A 19,498-nucleotide genomic window follows, 5' to 3' on the forward strand; every position below is an offset into this window, starting at 1 on the left:
CATCCTGACTGTATGGATGCCAAAATCTTGGCAGTGATGAGCTGAACTTCTGCAAGATGTTACTCATGGAGGGTGGGGTGGATATGATACAAAGCACATGGAATTGCTGCATGTTTACTATAATTGTATATGGTCCACAATGACCTCCAAACAAAAGGTTTAGAAGCTAAACAGGCTGCTCAGTGGCTAAGCACTTGCTATGCTAGAGTGGGCTCCACTGTTTGGATCCCCAGATCCCAGGCATGGCATCTGCCTGTAATGGCAGCCTGATCCCCGATCCCCTGATCCCCCGATCCCCTGATCCCCCGATCCCCTGATCCCCTGATCCCCTGATCCCCCATCCCCTGATCCCCCGATCCCCTGATCCCCTGATCCCAGAGCAAGCTGCCTAAGGAGAATAAGATGGAAGCACTACTGAGGACAATGGAAGACTTGTAACATCAACCCCAGGTACTCACTCACTCTCTCTCTCTCTCTCTCTCTCTCTCACACACACACACACACACACACACATATACACACAGAAAAGAAAACAAATAAAGGCTTAACTGAAAAAGCCACCTCCCTCCCAAACGATAACTTTGACACAGACAGGAACACAGAACAGTAGCCCTCGTTTGGAAAGCAGTTGGGTCAAGCATTAAGGGTTTTCCTTTCTCCTGGTTCAAATAGTGCTTGCTTGCTACTCCTGGGAATTGCTGCCAGAGCAACAGATGCAAACCCAAGTACAAAGCACATGGAGGTGTTGACTCCCTTTGCTTTATTACAGCCAAGTGCTCAAGCCAGAGACATGCCTTCCTCTAAGGCAAGTTACATGACATATGTCTTGGCCACTTAGCAGGCTATTAGGTAGCCATGGTTAATGCTGGTGAGACCATGTTAAATAACAATAAACAGGCTGGGCGTGCCTTTAATCCCAGCATTGGGGAGGCAAACTCTGTGAGTTTGAGGCCAGCCTGGTCTATATAGTGAGTTCCAGGTCAGCCAGGCCTTACATAGTGAGACCCTGTCTCAAAGGAACAAATAAATGAAGACAAAATCAAAACAAAAACAAGGTCATATTATGTATTTGTTTGCTAAGGCTTAAAACTACCTTTTAGTGTGAATGATGGGTTTAGAACAGTGAGTAGGGATCATTTTGATATTATTACTGCAAATTTATTTTTCAGATTCACTATTTCTATGGTTTTGTTTAATACATGTTCACTTTTTTACACCCCATGAAACAAAGTAGCTTTCTATTGCTAGGAGACAATGCCTTACCAGGGAAGAGGGGAAGAGGGCTGACGGCTGACTTGCCCCCTGCTGGCGTACCATGGTGGTGCAGCCTGACGCCCTGATTGGACAGACAGGGCTCATGTTTATGATGGGCAGATTTGGGGGCCTGTTCCTACCTCAGCACCACTCAGAGAGTCCTTGTTTATTAGGCGGTGGAAAGAGAAATCTGGAAAGTCATAGCTTATGGGAGCTTTGGCAAGATATCTATGCTTTTTCAGCCTCCTTCAGTAAAGAGAAAAAAGGGACAATATAATCTTTGTGTGTGTATGTGGTGTGTGTGTGTGTGTGTGTGTGTGTGCGTGTGTGACAGTGACTATGGAGGTATCCAATTGTGTCTCAAAGTAATTGTTGCACCCACAGTCTATGAGTTCATAGTGCCTCATATCCACTTCAGCATTTGGGATTGAAGACGTCACTCTTCTCAGGGATGGTGTGGATACCCTGTTTTCTCATTCGTGTTTCCGTGGTGTCTGGCTAGGGTTTCTATGCTGTAAAGAGACACCACGACCATGGCAACTCTTATAAAGGAAAAGAATTTGATTGGGGTGGCAGCTTACAGTTCAGAGGTTCAGTCCATTATCATTACTGGGTGACATGGTGGCCTGTAAGCAGACGAGGTGCTGGAGAAACAGCTGAGTGTCCTACAATCTTGACTTGCAGGCAACAGGAAGTGGTCTGTCTCACTGGGTGTGGCTTCAGTATATTTGAGACCTGAAAGCCCACCTCCACAAGTGCACGCTTCCTCCAACCCAACAACACCACGCCTAATCCAACAAGGCCACGCCTCCTAGTAGTACCACTCTTTTTGGGGGCCATTTGCTCTCAAACCACCATACATGGTTACCAATTACACAAGGCACCTGCTAATTTATAGTCACATTACTGTTCCTCTGTGGGGATCACAGACCCTGGCCAGAAACCCACTCCTCCATCAGCCTGGGAGCAGGCAGCTGCAAGACAATGTTTACTGAAAACATGTTTACTGAAAACAATCCAATGCCATAAATTCCTGATAAGGGCTTGATAAGGGCTCCCTCACTGAAACACCCTGGCTTTGATCTTCCCAATGGCTAGTTATTTCTTTCTGCTCCCTGCTGTTCCTGATTCTGGTGTCAGAGATTTAACCACCAGCCAGGAGGAAAGAGAGAGGTCTGTTGGAGATTTGTGCGTGTATGTATGGCAGAAGTTTTTCTGAAGGGAAGCATTTTTCTTGGGAAGTTCTCCTAAGCCGATTTGGGGAGCATAAAGTTTTCTTAACGCAACCGACTGGTCTCTGTGTCATCTATCCCGACACCCTCGCCACATTCTCGGACACAGGCTGCGCAGGAGGCGCCGCATTCCTCCTTTTGTGAAATGACTTAATTTGTTTTCCTGATTTTATTTATGTTTTTAGAATCTTATATATAGGTACTCTATTTGCATCCTCTTATTCCCCCACAACTCCTCCCATGTCTCTCCTACTCCCTCTCAAATTCATGATTTCTTCAACCTGCCGTGTCCACCTAGTGTTGCTGTCATGTGTACGCATGTAGAGCTGACCACGTGGGACTGGGTGACCTATCAGGGGACTACTCCCTGGAGGAGGCTGATTCTTCCTCTCTCAGCAGCCTTTGGCTGCCTCTAGTTCTTCATCTTGGGGCGGGGCCTTGTGAGGTTTCTCCTATTCACACTGGCATGTCAGCTAGTGTTGTCTCTGTGCAAGTCAGCCCTGTTGTCATTTCATAAGTGCAGCTTCTTTTCCTCATTAAATAAAAGTGTGTGTGTGTGTGTGTGTGTGTGTGTGTGTGTGTGTGTATGCGCAGGCACCCACAGAGGCCAGATGGTTTGGAGCCAGAGTTACAGGGCAAGTATGAGCTGTCCATATGGGTTATGGGTGCTGGGATCTGAACTCCCATCCTTATGAACTGTAACTGCCGAACCGTCTCTCGAGCCTCGCCCTTGCTTTGCTCTTACCAAGTTTGCTATCTCTTCTCATTTGTTCATGGGAATCCTCAAAAACTGGCTAGATGTAATATTCGATATATTTGCATGGAAAATATTTCATGCAACTTCATGGCCTTCCTCCAATTTCTTTTTTGTGGCATCTTGTGGGAGCTTTTTAGAACCCAAAGTATGGAACTGTTGTTGACTTTTGTGTGTTGACCTTGTATTGAACTGCTTTGCTGAACCTGGTCCTCTTGGGTTTTCTGTGTAGACAGCAGCATCTTGGACCCAAGCGCTTTGTAGTTTTGATTCCAGCTCTCACACCTCACATTTCTTTCTCTGATCTTGGTGAATTGTGCAGTGTCTCTAAGACATACAAGCAATGATTCTTGTATGATTAGGAAAAGATGTCTCTGGTATTTTCCTCATTGACTATGACATTTGTTTAAAATATGGCTTGTGGAGGGCAAAGGCTTTCTTGATTAATGCTAGTTAGCTAATTTAGAAATTGGCTTATAATATGTTGGCTTTTTATAAATTACTTCATTTCTTGAGAAAACACTTATTTTCTAACATGAAGTCATCCTTACACTCTGGGAGTCTATCTTTCTGCTCTTATTTCACACACACACACACACACGTATATATATGCATAAATATGACATAATTAACTTTAGTGACATTTGTACTTATATTAATAAGTAAGGCTGAGCCATAGTTGTCAGTATCACCATGAAAGTCACAGGAGAACCACAATGAGATACCATGATACATGGATGTGGCTAAAAGTCTGGCAATATTAAGTGTTGGTGATGTTGCACATTGCAGGAGAAACTGCTAGATGGTCTGACCATTTCAGAAGGCAGTTTGCTAGCTTCTTTGCCATCCAGCTAGCCAGTTTCATTTCTGGATAGGACTCTGGGAGAAGCACACAGCCCCACAAAGCTCCTCCTGAGTACAGATTAGTTCAAAAGAGCCCTAATTCCCACCAGCATAAATATCCCTTATTGGTAAATGGATAAGCAACTGAAAAACCGAAGAAGTGGGTGTGATGGCCTTTAGTCCTGGACTTGAGAAACGGCAGAGGCAGAGCTAAGAGGATTGCTGTGAGTTCAAGGTCAGCGTGGTCTGAACAGAAAGTTCCAAGCCAGCCAGGTCCATATAGTGAGAGCCTGTCTAAAAGACAAAGCGTTATGCTAAATTAGGACAGAGGCCACACATTGTCTGGTTCCCCTTAACATGGCATCGAAGAAGAGGCCACACTTTAGGAAAGAGCAGATGAGCAGCTCAGGGGCAGAAAGATCACCAGTGGGCAGAGTCGATTGCAAAGCGACACAGGGGAACTTTGTCTACTCATCAACTACACACAGCAATTAGACATTTTCATTATGCACAGACTGCACCTTCTTTACGTGGTGCATTAGCTGCCTGAAGAGGTTTGCACAGGCCAGAGACTACCAGCTCCTTTGCCTTATGGGTGAGAGGTTGGGAGGGGGTGGTGGTTCTGAGAATAGCTCTGTAGCTAAAGCAAGAGGGCTGTGACTCAGGTCCCAGAACTCATACAAAAAAAGCCAGGCGTTGTAGTGCAAGTTTATAATTACACACAGGGGGGATTCCTGGGACTCACTGACCAAACAGCCAGTGAATTCCAGGCCAGTGAGAGAGCCTGTCTCAAAAACAAAAGTGGATCGCACCTGGGGAACATCACCACAAGGTTCACCTCTGGCCTCCACACAGATGCACACACATGCTTGCTCATGCATGTGTGAGTGTGTGTGTGCACACACATGCAGGCACACAGCTTTCAGGGGCCTATTTTTAAATGAGCTGCATTAAATTCCTCTCAGTTTCCTTAATGACTACGACCCATTCGGTTTCTGTTTCTTCCCACATTGCTTTTAAGAAAATCATCCATTTTTTCCTTTTTTAAAATCTAAATTAGAAACAACTTGCTTCACATGTCAATCTCAGTTCCCTCTACCTCCCCCCCCGTCATTCCTCCCCACCCCAGGGAGGGTGAGGCCCTCCATGGGGTATCTCTAAAGTCTGTCGTATCATCCCGGGCAGGGTCTAGGCTCTCTCCCATGTGTACAGGCTGAGAGAGCATCTGAAGTGGGGTCCTCAAGTCCATTTGTACGCCAGGGACAAATACTGATCTACTACCTGAGGCCCCAGAGATTGCCGAGGCCTCCTCACTGACACCTATGTTTAGGGGGTCTGGATGAGTCTCATGCTGGCCTCTCAGCCATCAGTCTGGAGTCCATGAGCTCCACCTTGTTCAGGTCAGCTGTCTCTGTGGGTTTCACCAGCCTGGTCTTGACCCCTTTGCTCATCACTCCTCCCTCTCTGCAAATGGGTTCCAGGAATTAAGTTCAGTGTTTAGCTGTGGGTGTCTGCCTTTGCTTCCATCAGCCACCGGATGAAGGCTCTAGGATGGTATATAAGGTAGTCATCACTCTCCTTATTGGGGACAGACATTTAAGGTAGCCTCTCCACTATTGCTTAGATTGCCAGTTGGTGTCATACTTGTAGATCTCTGGAAATCTCACTGTGCCACATCTCTCCCCAAACCTATAATGACTCCCTTTATTATGGGATCTCTCATCCTGCTCTCTATTCTTCCCCCAACTCAACCTTCCTGCTCCCCCATGTCCTCTTCTTCCTTCCTCTTCTCCCCCTCTCTTTTTCCTGTCTCCCTCTCCCCTCCCCACTATGCTCCCAACTCACTCAGGAGATCCTGTCCTGTTCCCCTTCTCTGGGGTACCATGCATATCTCTCTTAGGGTCCTCCCTGTTACCCAGACTCTCTGGTAGTGGGATTGTAGGCTGGCAATCCCCTGCTCCATGTCTAAAATCCATATATGAGTGAGTACATACCATGTTTATCTTTTTAATGTAAGTTTGTGATAGTCTTTTGTGTGTGAAAATTTTCCTATGGGTACAAAGCTTCATCCATGATCTCATTCATGATATCTTCTTTTGTAAATCTCTCTCATCAGTTTTCTAATATTGCCACAGATTATTTTATTCAGCCTTTGAATTTTAAATTGGTCACTATTGTATATTTGTATTACGGGGGGGGGTGTAGGAGAGACTATGTGTTACTACTGTGTGAGCATGTGTTTCTGTGGTCCATATTTGGAGCCAATACACACATACACGTATCTGCACCCACACTGGGGTCCTTCTTGGTGTCTGTTTAGATGTCACGTTCAGGGCTCTGAGTTTGAGCACACAGATGACAACTCTTTCTTAGGAGTCAATTATGTCCTTGGAGGATCTCTCAAGAGCAGGTGGTTGAACAGGTGGAACTTAGTCCCTACTTTGGACCCCTTTCTCTTTCCTTGGGACACACCAGACTCTTCTGTCACCTCTACCCTGCATTATGGGATGGAGTGTGGGAGGGAAGGCTCTTTTATCTATTCTGCATTTCCCAATGTGCTGCTAAGAGCACAGATGATTTCGCCAGTGGGGTGTGCATACACACATATTTGTGTATGTGCACATGCATGTAATCATGTGTGTATATATGTACATGTGCATGTATATACATGCATATTTATACACATGTGTATACATACATGTTTATGTGTGTGACTACATGTGTGCATATGTGTGTTGTAATTTAAAAATTAACAAATGTAACACCTTTAATCCCAGCACTACAGAGGCAGAGGGAGGCAAATCTCTGTGAGCCAGCTTGGTCTACATAGTAAGTTCCCGGCCAGCCAGGGTTGCAGACTAAGCCTCTGCCTCAAAAAAGAAAAGAAAAATTAACAAATGCTTAATTTTTATTCATTTTAAACTTAATTTAAAAATTTACTCATGATGGGCTGGAGAAATGGCTCAGTGGTTAACAGCACTGGATGCTCTTCCAGAGGACCTGAGTTCGATTCCCAGCACCCACATGGCAGCTCACAGCTGTCTGTAACTCAGTTCCAGGGCATCCAACACCTTCACACCACTGCACATAATGAGGACTTCCATATAAGGAAGCCCTCCAGGGCCATGAATTCAAACCACCAGGGCTCGCCAATGCTTTTCAAACTGTGTCTGCTGTGAGAGGTCCAGACTCTTCAGGTCACTACACAAGCAAAGGACACAGCAGCTTACAGTGTTTGCTCTGTAAGAGTGGATGTCAGTGATGTAGAAAGGGTTTTAAACATGCAGGAGGAGGGCACGGACACCTGTCAATACACCACCATCTAAGAGCTTGGACACTCTGGGACTTGGGTATTTCTGGAGATCCTGGAAGTACCCCCAAACTGAGTATCATATGAATATATGAATATACCGTAAACCTCATGGCCGTGACTTGAAGGCCAACAGTGAGTGTCTCCCCTCTCCCTGGGACAGCTTCTCTCCCTCCTTCTTCCTGGAGCTGCAGCCGGTCTGCCCCAGGCTTTGCTGTGTCCTACTTTTGTTTGTCCAGTTAACAGTGCCCCACATCCTCTGGAAGCAGAGCGCTCAGGTCTGGACTTTATGGACAGCTGACCTCAGACTGCAGAGGCCCAGGCCACACGGGGTCTCTGCAGATCACAACCAAGGTCCTCAGGACCCCCACCCCACGTCAACTTCAGCACAAGACCCAGGTATCAGGGATGGGGACAGTCCGCCAGGGAAACAGGAGGGGTTGGCTGCTGGAGGGGAAGCCAGAAGCCAGTTTCAGCCAGCTCTTGGGAGTGACATGCCACCACCACCCCGCCCCACCCCACCCCGCCACTCCAGCACCCTCTGGCTGCTGTCTTGTTTTCTAACTTCTCCTGGTTTGTTTCTGACCAACTGACTCAGCTCTAGGCTACACTGGCCGAGACTTCTGCTGGGACTCACCTCCTCTAGAAGTGGTTTTTAAGTTGCAGATGCTGCTTTGTTGTTCATTACTGGGGGTAGCTCTGGGTCCTGTGCTCGTTAAGCAAGTACTCTACTGTTAACCACATTCCCAGCCCCATGCAGGTGGTTGGGTAGAACTCCTGCATTGTATGTTTGTATGCATGCATGCATGCCTGTATGCATGTTTGTGTGCATGTGCATGCATGTATGCATGCATGTATTTGAGGCATGGTCCCATGTAGCCCAGACTGCCTCAAACTGGATATGTAGTTAGCTATGATGATCTTCGATTGATCCTCCTCGCTCCACCTCTCAAGTCACTGACATTAGAGGTGTGCACCATCATGCTGTTTTCCGTAGTGCTGGGGATCGAACCCAGGGATTTTGCACGTCAGGCAAGTGCTCTACTGTCTACGTGACTAAGCTGCACCCTCAGCCTCATGTTTAAATTCCCATTTCCCCACTTTCACTACCATCTAAACTGTGTTTCCTGACCATCAGAGGTTTATACCCACAGGGGCCCCGAAGAGTCCTCAGTCACGTGGCGAGACACACAGCAGCGTCTTGTTGATGACTGTACTGCCTTTTACTTTTGTTTCACCAAACACCCTTGCATGTGTTAACTCACCGGCTCCTTTGACCAAGCCTCCAGAGATGACATTATAGCTGATATGATTCATATAATGAAGTATAAAATAGAAGCCATGGGAGGTGCTCTGCTCTGGGAAGCTAGGACAGGATTTGAACTTACGCATAATCCTCCAAACAGACAGGGGTTTTCCCAGGCAGACCCCAGAATGTAGCCCTAGGAGGCGACTCAGCCAGTAGGTTTCACCCCAGATAGAGCTATGTGCACCCCGAGCAGAGAGGCTCCTAGCCATCACCCATGCTGGATCTGCCCTCTCTAGGGCAGGAAGAAGGTGACACCAGCAACTCCTGCTTCCTGGCATCCCCCACCCCCTTTCTCCGGGGCCAGCTCCATCAGGCCAGCTCAGTCACTGCCTCCGCCTGCCTGTGCACAGCACGGCTCCCCAGGCACCTCAGATGATGAGAGGCTTCACCCTGCCCTTAACGACAGGAGGGAACCATTCCTATCTGGAGGGAAGAGAGACGGAGAGAGCGGAGGAAATCAATATTGGAGAATGATGGGTCTGTTCTACGCCTCCCTACTTCAGGCCCTCCTCAGAGGCAGAAGATAAAATAATGCTGGTTTTTGATATTAATTGATCTCGAAGCTGGGTGAACCTAGCAATGCCCCCTTAATAGCTAGCTACCACCTGCTGGCACTTAGGTTGACAGTGAGCTCTCAATCAATGTGCACAAGCACCCCTGTCTGACTCCCTGCCCTGCTTCTCTCTGATCGAGCACTGGTGGCCAAAGCAGGGGTCTGAGGGTGGGGGAGGAGGCTCTCCAGGAGGCGGTACCACTTCTACGGTAATTGACAGCCCAGTTTCCTGCCAGGCAGATTCAGATGCATTTGTAGCTAATCTGAAACTCAAGTGGTACAGACAGTATTATCAAGCTGCTAACACTCTAGTCTAAATGTTCACAGACTTCTCCTCATGAGAACAATCACAGAGCCTGCTTTGGGGACATGGCAAGGGGTGTACGAGGCCATCCACACTTGGGGCCCAGCCTACATCTGTCCTTTTCATAAGCTGCTCTGTCCTTGGCCATCCAGTTCCCGCCTGGCTTACCAGCTGGGCGCTCCAGTTGGAATCAGCCTTTTAGGATCTCTGTTTCCTCCAGTAGGAACTCTCGCTGGCATACTGAGGTGGGATGATATGTCCTTGTGGAAGTGCCAGAGCCGTGCAATGTGGCATCATAAATAGGAGTTGGCATAGTGCCTACCTGGCACAGGGTGGCAGTTCTCCCATCAAGCTTCTGGAATTTTCTAGAAGCAGAAGGATAAAGGGAGAACCCCGAGACACTCAAGGATGAAAGGGCCTCTGTAGGAAAACTTCTGAGAGGGCCGCAGAAGGTGCAGAGGCCACACAAAAGCCAGCCACCACTTCGTGCCTGGAGCGGAACTTGAGGATAGGGACACAGGAGGAGGGATGTCAGGACCAGCCCTGACCCTCGGAGAACTGATACCCCCAGCCTACAGCCCTGCCCCTCATGTCTTCAGGAGCCAATCAATGTTCTCAGCACAGAGAAAGCAGGCGGGTTGGAAGGATTTGCACAATGCGAGCCTATCCCTAGGGCTCTCTGCTAAGAAACTCCATTCTGATTATGACTGCAGGGCTTCTACAGCGTGCTCCTGTGTTGGGACCAGGTTGGACATCAGGTGGAAGGAGTCTTCTTAGAATTCAGGCCCTTGACCTTGGCCTGGAACTCACAGTAACTGGGCCTGGCAGGTGTTGGCAAGAACAAGTAAGGGCCGTAGGGACTCTTATGCCTGGCTGCCATCCTGAAGGCATCTGGGATCAGACGGTTGACCCTGGTGGGGAGGAGCATGTGGCTGTGAAGCTGTCCTGATTAGACAGAGGTCTAGGTTGTTTCCCTATCAAGTTCACAGTCATCCTATCCTGTGACTGTGGGAGCAACACCTGACACTCCCCAGATGTTACAGTCCACCCTCAGGGAAAGCCATGGCAAGAGCTCAAGCAGGAACCTGGAAGAATGCTTGTTACTGCTTGAAGATGATGTCCATAGCTGATGGATGGATGGATGGCAGTGTGGCCCATCAAAGAAAGGGAAGATATCTCTTGGATTGGTGAACTTGCTCAGAGGGTAAGAGTACTTGCAATAAAAGCATCCTCATCAAGCATCCAAGTCGAGTTCACAACCCCAGCACCCACATGAAGATCTGCGTGTGGACATGTGCGCCTGTAGCTCCAGAGTTGTGAGGGGAAGAATGGTGGGGGGACAAGGGTCTCTGGAGTCAGCTCCAGGTTCAGAAGACCCTGTCTCAGGGGGGCAAGGTATAGAGTGATAGAGGGAGCTGGACACCCAATACCCTCCTCAGGCCTCCACACTGCGCATGGGTGTGTGTGCCCTGCACACTTCTGTGCCCATACACACACACACACACACACAGAATCTCAATAAATGTTTCAGCTTGACAAGTGTGAAATAAAAGACACCAAATATGACCACACATCACATGTTTATATAAAATAGCCTGAAAAATAAGTCACGGGGACAGGAAAGAGACTGGTGGTCTCTGGAATCTCAGGGAAATGGGATCTACATAGGGGCTGGTTGCTGGGATGCATCTCCATTTTGGGTGATGGTGTTCTGGGAGCAAGGCTAGCTTTTCCATGTTGTATTATGAAATGTCATTGAATTTGACATTTAAGATGGCAAAGGTTGGCAAATTGAGTCATCAGGTGAAGTGCCTGCCATCTGAGGACCTGAATTTGAGTTCCCAGAATCCATACAAAAGCTAGGCAAACATGGCAGTCACCTGTAATTCCAGTGCTCAGGAGACAGAGGGTTGGTGTGCTAGACCAGTCCCGTTTGCAAGCTCTGGGTTCAGAGACCCTGCCTCAGTGACTAAGGAGCAGAGGGACTGAGAAAGACACCTGAACTCAACCTCAGGCCTCCACATGTACCCCCCCCCCACACCACTAAAATAGTAGACTTGCTGTGCACAGCACAGATATATTGCAATACTCCCTCCATGAGAGAGGAGAGACTCAGGGAGAAGCATAGAAAACTTAAAAGGTCCAGAAACTCATAAACATGACTAAGCTTGGGAAGTTAAAAGTATTACAAGATTTACCAGGCAGATCCTCAATTGGTAGCCTCAAGCAATTGTGGGAGGGAGGAGACTGTATAGAGTTGCCTGCAGGTTGTGTATCATTCTGGAGTCATCACTTACTCCAGGGCAGGCTTCTAGGTGATGCAGCTGCCTCAGAGTCACCCACCCTCCTATAAGGAACCCCAGTAAACTCACTGGTTCATTGAGCTACATTGAGATGGGGTCAGTTTTTGGTCTGTTGTCTGTGGTGTCCTATTTGGGGAGAGTGGACATCTGTCCACTTCTCCCAGCCAAAAGTTACACAGTGTAGGCATATACACACACACACACACACACACACACACACACACACACACACACACACAGGGAAAGGGGCAGGAACTGGGGGGTGAGAGACCAGAAGCCAAGTGTTCATTAAGGGGTGAGACCCGTGGCAGCCACTAATCGCCCCAGCCCCTTTGCATCATTGCTCATGCTAAGAACTCTGCTCCTGGCAGCCTCATGGCCCGGCCGCTCCAGGGAGCAGGAGGACCAGGCCTCTTGCAGATCAAGTCACCTGTTACCTCTGGGAGCTGCTGAGGATCAGACTCCAGAGGTGGAACCTGTTTCAAAGGCATGGCCACTGACCTCTGGATGCCCACGATTAGACTTGGGCACACAGATGTCTTGGGATTGGCAGAGCCACAGTGTGCATGGTTTTCTATGACACAGGAGTGGCTGCTATCGGGAAAGCAGTCTGGAAACACTGCTTGGTGTTCCTAGTTCAAGGCACAGCACTGGGGAGGCTGGCTGCCAGGGATGCCCCCAAGGCACACAAGGCCCCAGACGGGACCATCTGGGAAGGCTTCCTGGAGGAGGTGACCTCTGGCTGAGTCTCTTGAATCACATGGTTTCCATCTGGAGGTTTCATTTCAAATGAAAAGAAGACAATTTTATACGAGTCCACCCTTAGGTTAGATGTTTTGGTTACATTTTTTCTTTGGCAAATTTCATTGCTTCATGAAGCATAGGAACCAGGTTCAAGTCCTGGCCCCACTATTTTTCAGGTGGGTGATGTGAGATCAGTTAACGGCTCTCTTGGTGTTTTAGTTTCTTTGTCTATAAAATGTGGCTTTGTCTAGAAAATGTGGGGCATGGGAGATAGTTCTGTTTGTAAAGTTGTTGCCTTGTAAGAATGAAGACAAGAGTTAAGTCCTTGGAACTCACATTAAAAAGCTGAGGGTGGTGGTGCACACCTATAAGGTAGCGATGGGCAGATCTCTGGGCCTTGCTGGCCATCCAGCCTAGTCCATTTGGCACCAGAGATATTCCTCTGGCATCCACATGCCTGTTGTGATATCTTGCTTGTACAAATAAAGCCTGTCTGAAGGTCAGAGAATGGAGCTTGCCACTAGCTAACCATAGAGGTCTGGAGGTCTGTACAGACAGACAGGAAGTGAGATAGCTGGATATAAACAGGATATAAACAGGAGAAACAGGAACTTGCTCTCTTGTCTGCTGAGACCATAAGGACGTAAGGTGTAGCTGTGGCTTGCTCCTTCTCTCTGCTCTCTCAGCATTTTCCTCTATATCTGACTCCAGGTTTTTATTACTTAGACCAATTAAGAACTCCACGTACACATACCTGTGTTTAACTGTCTACATGCATCTGCACACACGTGTATATACCTGCACCTGCACACATATGGTATCTTACACACATGCATGAACACACACACACACACACACACACACACACACACGGCTCATGGCAATGGCCTCACAAATTCATTCTATGGGTGAACAAAGTTGGCAGAGCACCAACTTGGGGAGCCCAGAGTAGGAAATGCATCATCATCATTACGGTTGTGCCCACTTCTTGCCAGATGGTGGCTCTGGGACCAGGGTCACCAACATAGTGGTTTACAAGGACACACAAACCTTCAGTCACACTGGGTCTAGACATCATGCAGAGGGTGGGTGGAGCTCCATGCCCACAGCACCAGGAGGGTGGGCGGGTACAGGTGTTGCAAGGATCTGTAGTCACAATAAGAGCTCACCACTTCACTTCAGAATTAGAGAAATGGAGGCTCAAAGAGGCCAAGTGATTCTTTCAAGGCACACAGAGCAGCTGAACTACAGACCACATGCCTGTGAGTCCACTGCATAGGTGTGGGGGTGGGGCTCGTGATTGACTGCCTAGTTTTCATATCCAAGGGATGGTGTAGCCACTAGCATGGCAGTAAGGTTCACCACCAAAGGCTGAGCAGACAGAACACTTACCAGACTTTGTAGCCCGTGTTAGCTCCCAGGATACGCCATTCTATAATCCCTCCCCCTAATGGAACCACTAGGGAGCCGTGCTCCTACACATTCTGTCCCTGGAAAGGACAGCACAGACCAGAGGGCACAGGCCACTCTATAACCCAAGCTTTTCCACCAAAGTCAAGGGCATTCCTTGTGAGCATCTGTACCCCTCACTGGAGCCTGCAGGGGGATGAATTCCTGGCATAAAGGTCTCTCATTAGCTTGGGTGTCCCTTAAGCAGACTGGCAGATACGTGTCTTCCAGGCACCAGCAGCATCTCCCGCCTCTCTGCTTGTTTCCTTATTCAGGGATCCGTGGGCAAGGGAAAGCACAAATGGTTTCATAGCAGCAATGACCAGGGGGGTCATTCGCTTGTAGCCACCGTGAGCTGCTTCCCTTCTCCCAGTTCTGAGCTATTATTTCATCCTCTATTTTTAAGAAGGACCCAGATTCCTGTGTACACTGCTTGATCCATAAATAAGGGTCTAGAGGGGGCGAATAGAGACTCTGACTTCTGTCCGGGGCAACAGAGTCTTGGGGAGGGAGATGGTCACCCAGACGCTTCCTCGTGTGTCTCTGAGTCTTGGGCTTATGTTCTTTGACCTCCTGGAACACTGCTCTCAACGTCAGCAGGTAGCCCTGCTACAAAGTCAAAAGCAAGACATTTGTCTAGGAGATGCCACTTACCTCCTACTTCCTGACTGGTCCATGGTGACAGGCATGGGGCCTATGGGCAAGAAGAATAAACACTATCCCCAAGGAGCACCAACACGTGGGGGTCACCATTCTCAGAGAAAACATAGGCACCCAGAGATTTGTAGTAAGGGGCTAGAGCTGAGAGCTACCATGAACTCAAACTGCACAGCTCCAAAGTACAGTTTGGCAGGAGACAAGAGTGTGGACTGTCTATGCTCACAGCCCTGCTGCACCCTCCAAGTCCCTCCCGCACCCCTCTGGGCGTCACTCTTCACAATGGAAAGACCAAGTAAAGGAACAGAATAGTACTCGCCTCCCTCAGTGTTGGCTAAGGGTAGTCAAGATGGCACCGGCACCCAGCAGGCTGTGAGTGATAACAGTGAAAGTGCAAAAGCCCTCGGAGAAAGACCTGTGAGACTCCAGCCAGCTGTCCCTAAGCTGTCCACACCACCCAGCCCCAGCCACCCCCTTCCTAGCTCCCCCCACACCGACACCACCGCTGCTGATTGATAGGTGGGTCCCCAGATTTCTGCATATCGTGCTTTCTCCCCTCCTTTCCCCTCTTTGCTGAAATGTCACCCACTCAGGCAGACCTTTCCTGAGTCCAGTCCCCCTGTTGAAAATGGCAGCCCCGCCCCACCCATACCCTTCAGCCTCACCCGGTCTTGCCATAACTTTCACCATGCAGCTGGCTGCTTTTTGCTCTTTTGCATAATGCTGCTCCTCAGGGAACAGGACTGGTTCCCCCCCCACCCCCGTTTATTCTTAGCTGTATCCCCAATGATTCTCGACTGCAGGCTGCCTTGCTCCCAGGGGAAATATGGGAAAATGTCTGAAGACAGGTATGTAGCTGGGTGGGTGTTCCTGGTATCTAGCTGGTGGAGGTTGGGGATATCCTGCAATACACAGGTTAGCCTACTCCCACAAGAATACCCATCTCCCACGACCAAGGAAATCATGGCCCCCGTGTCACTTAGCTCGGCGGCTGGCACAGGCACCCTTGGTGCTCAGTAAGAGGTGCTCATACGGAGGAACAAAGACACACACTGCTGCCATTGTCATTATGTATGACAATGGCTGTCCCTTGGGCTGGGGTTGTAGCTCAGCTTCGTTGGAAATGTGCTTGCCTACCACACATGAGGTCCTAAGCAGGGGTCCTGGAGAGTTAAAGGCCAACCTGAGACACGTGGGACCTGGGGCTGTATTAGAAAACAAAACAAGACAAGCAACTTGGAAATGCATGGCCATTAAGGTATTTCAGCGGCCATTTCATCTCCGTGCTGGTTGCCTCCCTGCCTTCTGGAGCACCTAGGATGGGTTGCAGACACTCATCTTTGGACTGGTCCATGGTGGCAGGACATGGTGCCCACAGATTCAAGTGACACTCATCCACCCCTCCCCAGCGATTGGCCCATGGGCTGTCTCAGCAGGGACCTCCCCAGCATGCCCCACACTGGCATACTCAGGACCCCACACACACACCTCAGGCTGACTCCAGAGGGATCACTCTGAGCCTCCAGCCTCCATCAACCCTGGAGCCAGGCTGGGTGTGGGTGAACTGCTCTGTTCCCGCTTCTCTCCAGAGAGGTGACACAATAGGTAGTGTGTGTGTGTGTGTGTGTGTGTGTGTGTGTGTGTGTGTGTGTGTGTGTGTAAGGCACAAGTGTTGAAAGCTCCTCTGGTGTCTTTATTCTGCTGCCCTAACTAAACAGCCAGAGCAGCAGTCTAGGCTCCAGATTCCAAGAATGCTGCATAGCTGCCTCTGGGGCGGGGGCTGTGTGTGAGAAGAGAGTGGCTGGCTTTGCTTTGGGGCTTCCTTGCCTCCTACAGGGCCCGACAGCTCACCCCCAGTCAGTCAGCACCATCTACCCGTCTACCCGGCTTCCTGTCCCCACACAGAATCTCAAGTGAGGTTCAGGCCTTCCCTGCCCACCACTTGCTGCCTGTCTGCCCAGCCCTGCTTCCTCCCAGGCTACTGTGTGTTCCTGGGGACCCTAATGTTGGCAAAGCCCCATCCTTTCTCTTCTGCAGCCCCATTTCCTCCCTTCTCTGCCCCTCTGTCCTCACCCTCTTTTATCTGAGGTCCTGGAAGATTTTAACCAAGCCATTGCAGGAAGGGTTAGCAGCCGGCATGGGATACAAGGCAGCGGACCAACGGGATGACCCCTCACGGTGGGTTATTAGACACCGGGCGGCTATAGTTGGGGAGAAAGGGATATTTGGTGAGGAAGGGCTTTACTGGTGATTCTAAATCACAGGTAGTCGTCCTCAGTTCTGCCAACATGTAAGGCTGGCACTAAACTCAGGATGGGGTGACAGACAGGCACATGGTAAAGGAGCAGCTGGCAATTACCCAGGAGTCTGCAATAAATGAACCAGAAGTCTGGGAGGCAGTGATAGCTCCCCCTAGAGGCAGGGCTCCATAGTTACAGCTCCTTTATCCTGGCTCTCTGGGAATCTAAACTCAAGCTGAGCTCTCCCACCACACTCTCCCTCTCCGAGGACTAATGGGGCCGTGTCACTGCGTGGTCACCATCCTCAAGTCCAGTGTGTGAGGCAGCTGAGGTAACCCTGCACATTTCTGTCAATGGATATTGTCATTAGTGACCTTGCTTGGCTCTCACAACTGACAGCCTGGCTTTACTTGAGGAGGAAACGAAGCCTCCAAGAGGCTCTGTGACTGACCTAAGGCCACACTGTCAGGGGGTGAGCAACTGGGCTTCGAGTCCATGTTTCCTATCACAAATTAAGGCCAGCCTCTCCCAGCTGTATGTGAACAGCGCAGCTACCCAGTCTCCAAGACCTCTCCTGGGTTACAAAACCCTAATGCCTCCAGCCTGGGAATGGTTGGGATTCTTGCTTTCTGTGTGGCAAGTGGGTATCTGGGGTGGGAATATGGGAAGCCCAAACACAAAGCCGACCATGGCTAAGCACCCTGGGAGCCAGCCCTGAGTGGGGACTCCCCCGGCAACCGAATGGCTTCTCAGCCAGGCACTCGGAGTTTTTAATCCCTTTCAGTCCTAGGATTTGATTTCACTTTAAAACTGTTAACATGTTGCTGTTTCATCAATTGACAAGATAGGATCCCAGTAAAGAGAAGTTATTAAAAAGGGCACTTTGGGGTCTGGTGGGAAATAAGGGGTGCTCCTGGGCGTTGATGTCTCATCAAAGCATAGAGAGGATCCCCATGTCTTAAGCTCTTCCACCGGAGGTCCTTATCAGCTCTGGGACTTTTGGCAAAGCCCTTCCAGCTGCAATGCTCTCCAGGCATCCCTCTGACACCTAGAGCAGGCAGGATGAGTGCAATAATATAGGCAGACCAGAAGTCCTGAGGTGAACAGGTAACTTGCAGCTGGTTTAGCCTTCTGGGAAGTGAGTCCAATCACAGACCGGCAGCCTGGGGAGTTTGGCCCTTAGGGACCCGCAGCCCAGCTCAACAGGTGGCAGTGGGTTTTCTCTCCCTCTCCGCCCCCCCCTCCCTGCAGCCAGGTCATTTTTTCCAGTTCGACTCAAGTCTGGTGGGAAAGTGTGGTTTTGGAATGGGCGAATTGCTTAGAAGCAACTGAAAAGAGGGGGCATTATGATCCCCAAACCTTACACACACACACACGCACACACACGCACACGCACACACACACACACACATACAGAGTGCACGCCCCACCCTTACCCTGGCTACTCAGTAACCAGGCCAGCCCAACGCAGTGGCGGTGGCACCACTGGAGATCGTCTCTTCCCGGACACCCGACAAGGCGAGAACCTATCCCTCCCGCTCATCCTGGCTCTTACCTCGCGGCCACGACCCCAGACTCGCGTAGAAGGTCCCTAGCGGGCTGCGCGCGGTGAAAGGTACTGCGCTGCCTGCCGGGCGCCCGCCCCGTCCGTCCGGTCCCCCTGAGCTGCTCTGCGCCAGCGACCGTGGCAGTGGCCGCTGCTGAGCCCGGGACTTGGAGAGGGCGGGGTCAGGGGCGGGGCTTGGGCGGGGCCTGCCCGCCCTATGCTGTCCGCTGCGGGTGGGTTTGGGGCTGAAGGATGTTGTCTTCCACCGAGGGGAGAACCCTTGGGATAGGGAAGCACCCTCGGGGAGATTTTAGGTGAAGAGCTGGGCGCGGGGCGTGGGCGCGGAGGAGGCTGTCGTGGAACAGGGGAAGCTTTCCCGATCAAGAACACCTGCCTTGAGTCAGACCCACCTTCCGGTGCCAGCTGCTGCGACTGATGGGGAAGAGAACATTTCAGCACCAGTCAGTTGTTTATTGAGTCCTAAGGACCGGGAACTAGTCAAAGCGCATTTCAGATCTTCAGCCACTTGACTCTCACAACAGTCCCATTTCACTGATGCTAACGACGAGGCTTGGACCCAAGGTGTGTGCCTGAAGGCAAGTCACATAACCAGGTCTGCAGCTCGCAGCTTCCTGTCTGACATTAAGTGCTCTCTCTCCCTCTCTAAATTGTTAAGCGGAATACAGGGCTTCCATGGTTACGCCTAGCACCATCAAACTTAATTTCACAGGCTTATTTGGCCCTGGACAATTTGCAATTGGAGCCACAGCCCGAGAAAGAAATAAAACAGTCAGTTCGAGATTTCCAGTTTCTCATCAGGCTTGCTACATCAACCTCCTGGACCCGTGAGTTTTCATCCCAAAGCCAACAAAACTGGAAGATTAGCAGCTAGCCTTTGATACACCTTAAAACAACAGAATTCATTTTGCCAGCTTTTCCCTTTGGGGGAAAAAGGACCCATTTAACATTTAGACATTGGTATGGACTGTGATGAATGGCA

The 19,498-nt window shown here is 49.7% G+C and overlaps 1 protein-coding gene across 3 annotated transcripts in view; it reads right to left on the reverse strand.

The window, feature by feature from the left end:
* Positions 1–18,655, reverse strand: part of Cacng5 (calcium voltage-gated channel auxiliary subunit gamma 5) — a 47,629-nt gene extending 28,974 nt beyond the window's left edge. For 2 of the 3 annotated variants that reach the window (XM_013113483.3, XM_005069989.4), the window contains exon 1: positions 18,508–18,655. The gene's annotated coding sequence lies outside the window, so the exon portion shown is untranslated. Of the gene's footprint in view, positions 1–14,709; positions 14,750–18,507 lie in introns of all 3 variants that reach the window. The other variant, XM_040749985.1, reaches the window with a different exon arrangement.
* Between the last annotated feature and the right edge of the window lie 843 nt (positions 18,656–19,498).

This window comes from Mesocricetus auratus, unplaced genomic scaffold (assembly GCF_017639785.1).
Source record: "Mesocricetus auratus isolate SY011 unplaced genomic scaffold, BCM_Maur_2.0 Super-Scaffold_100007, whole genome shotgun sequence".
NCBI classification, from domain to species: domain Eukaryota; kingdom Metazoa; phylum Chordata; class Mammalia; order Rodentia; family Cricetidae; genus Mesocricetus; species Mesocricetus auratus.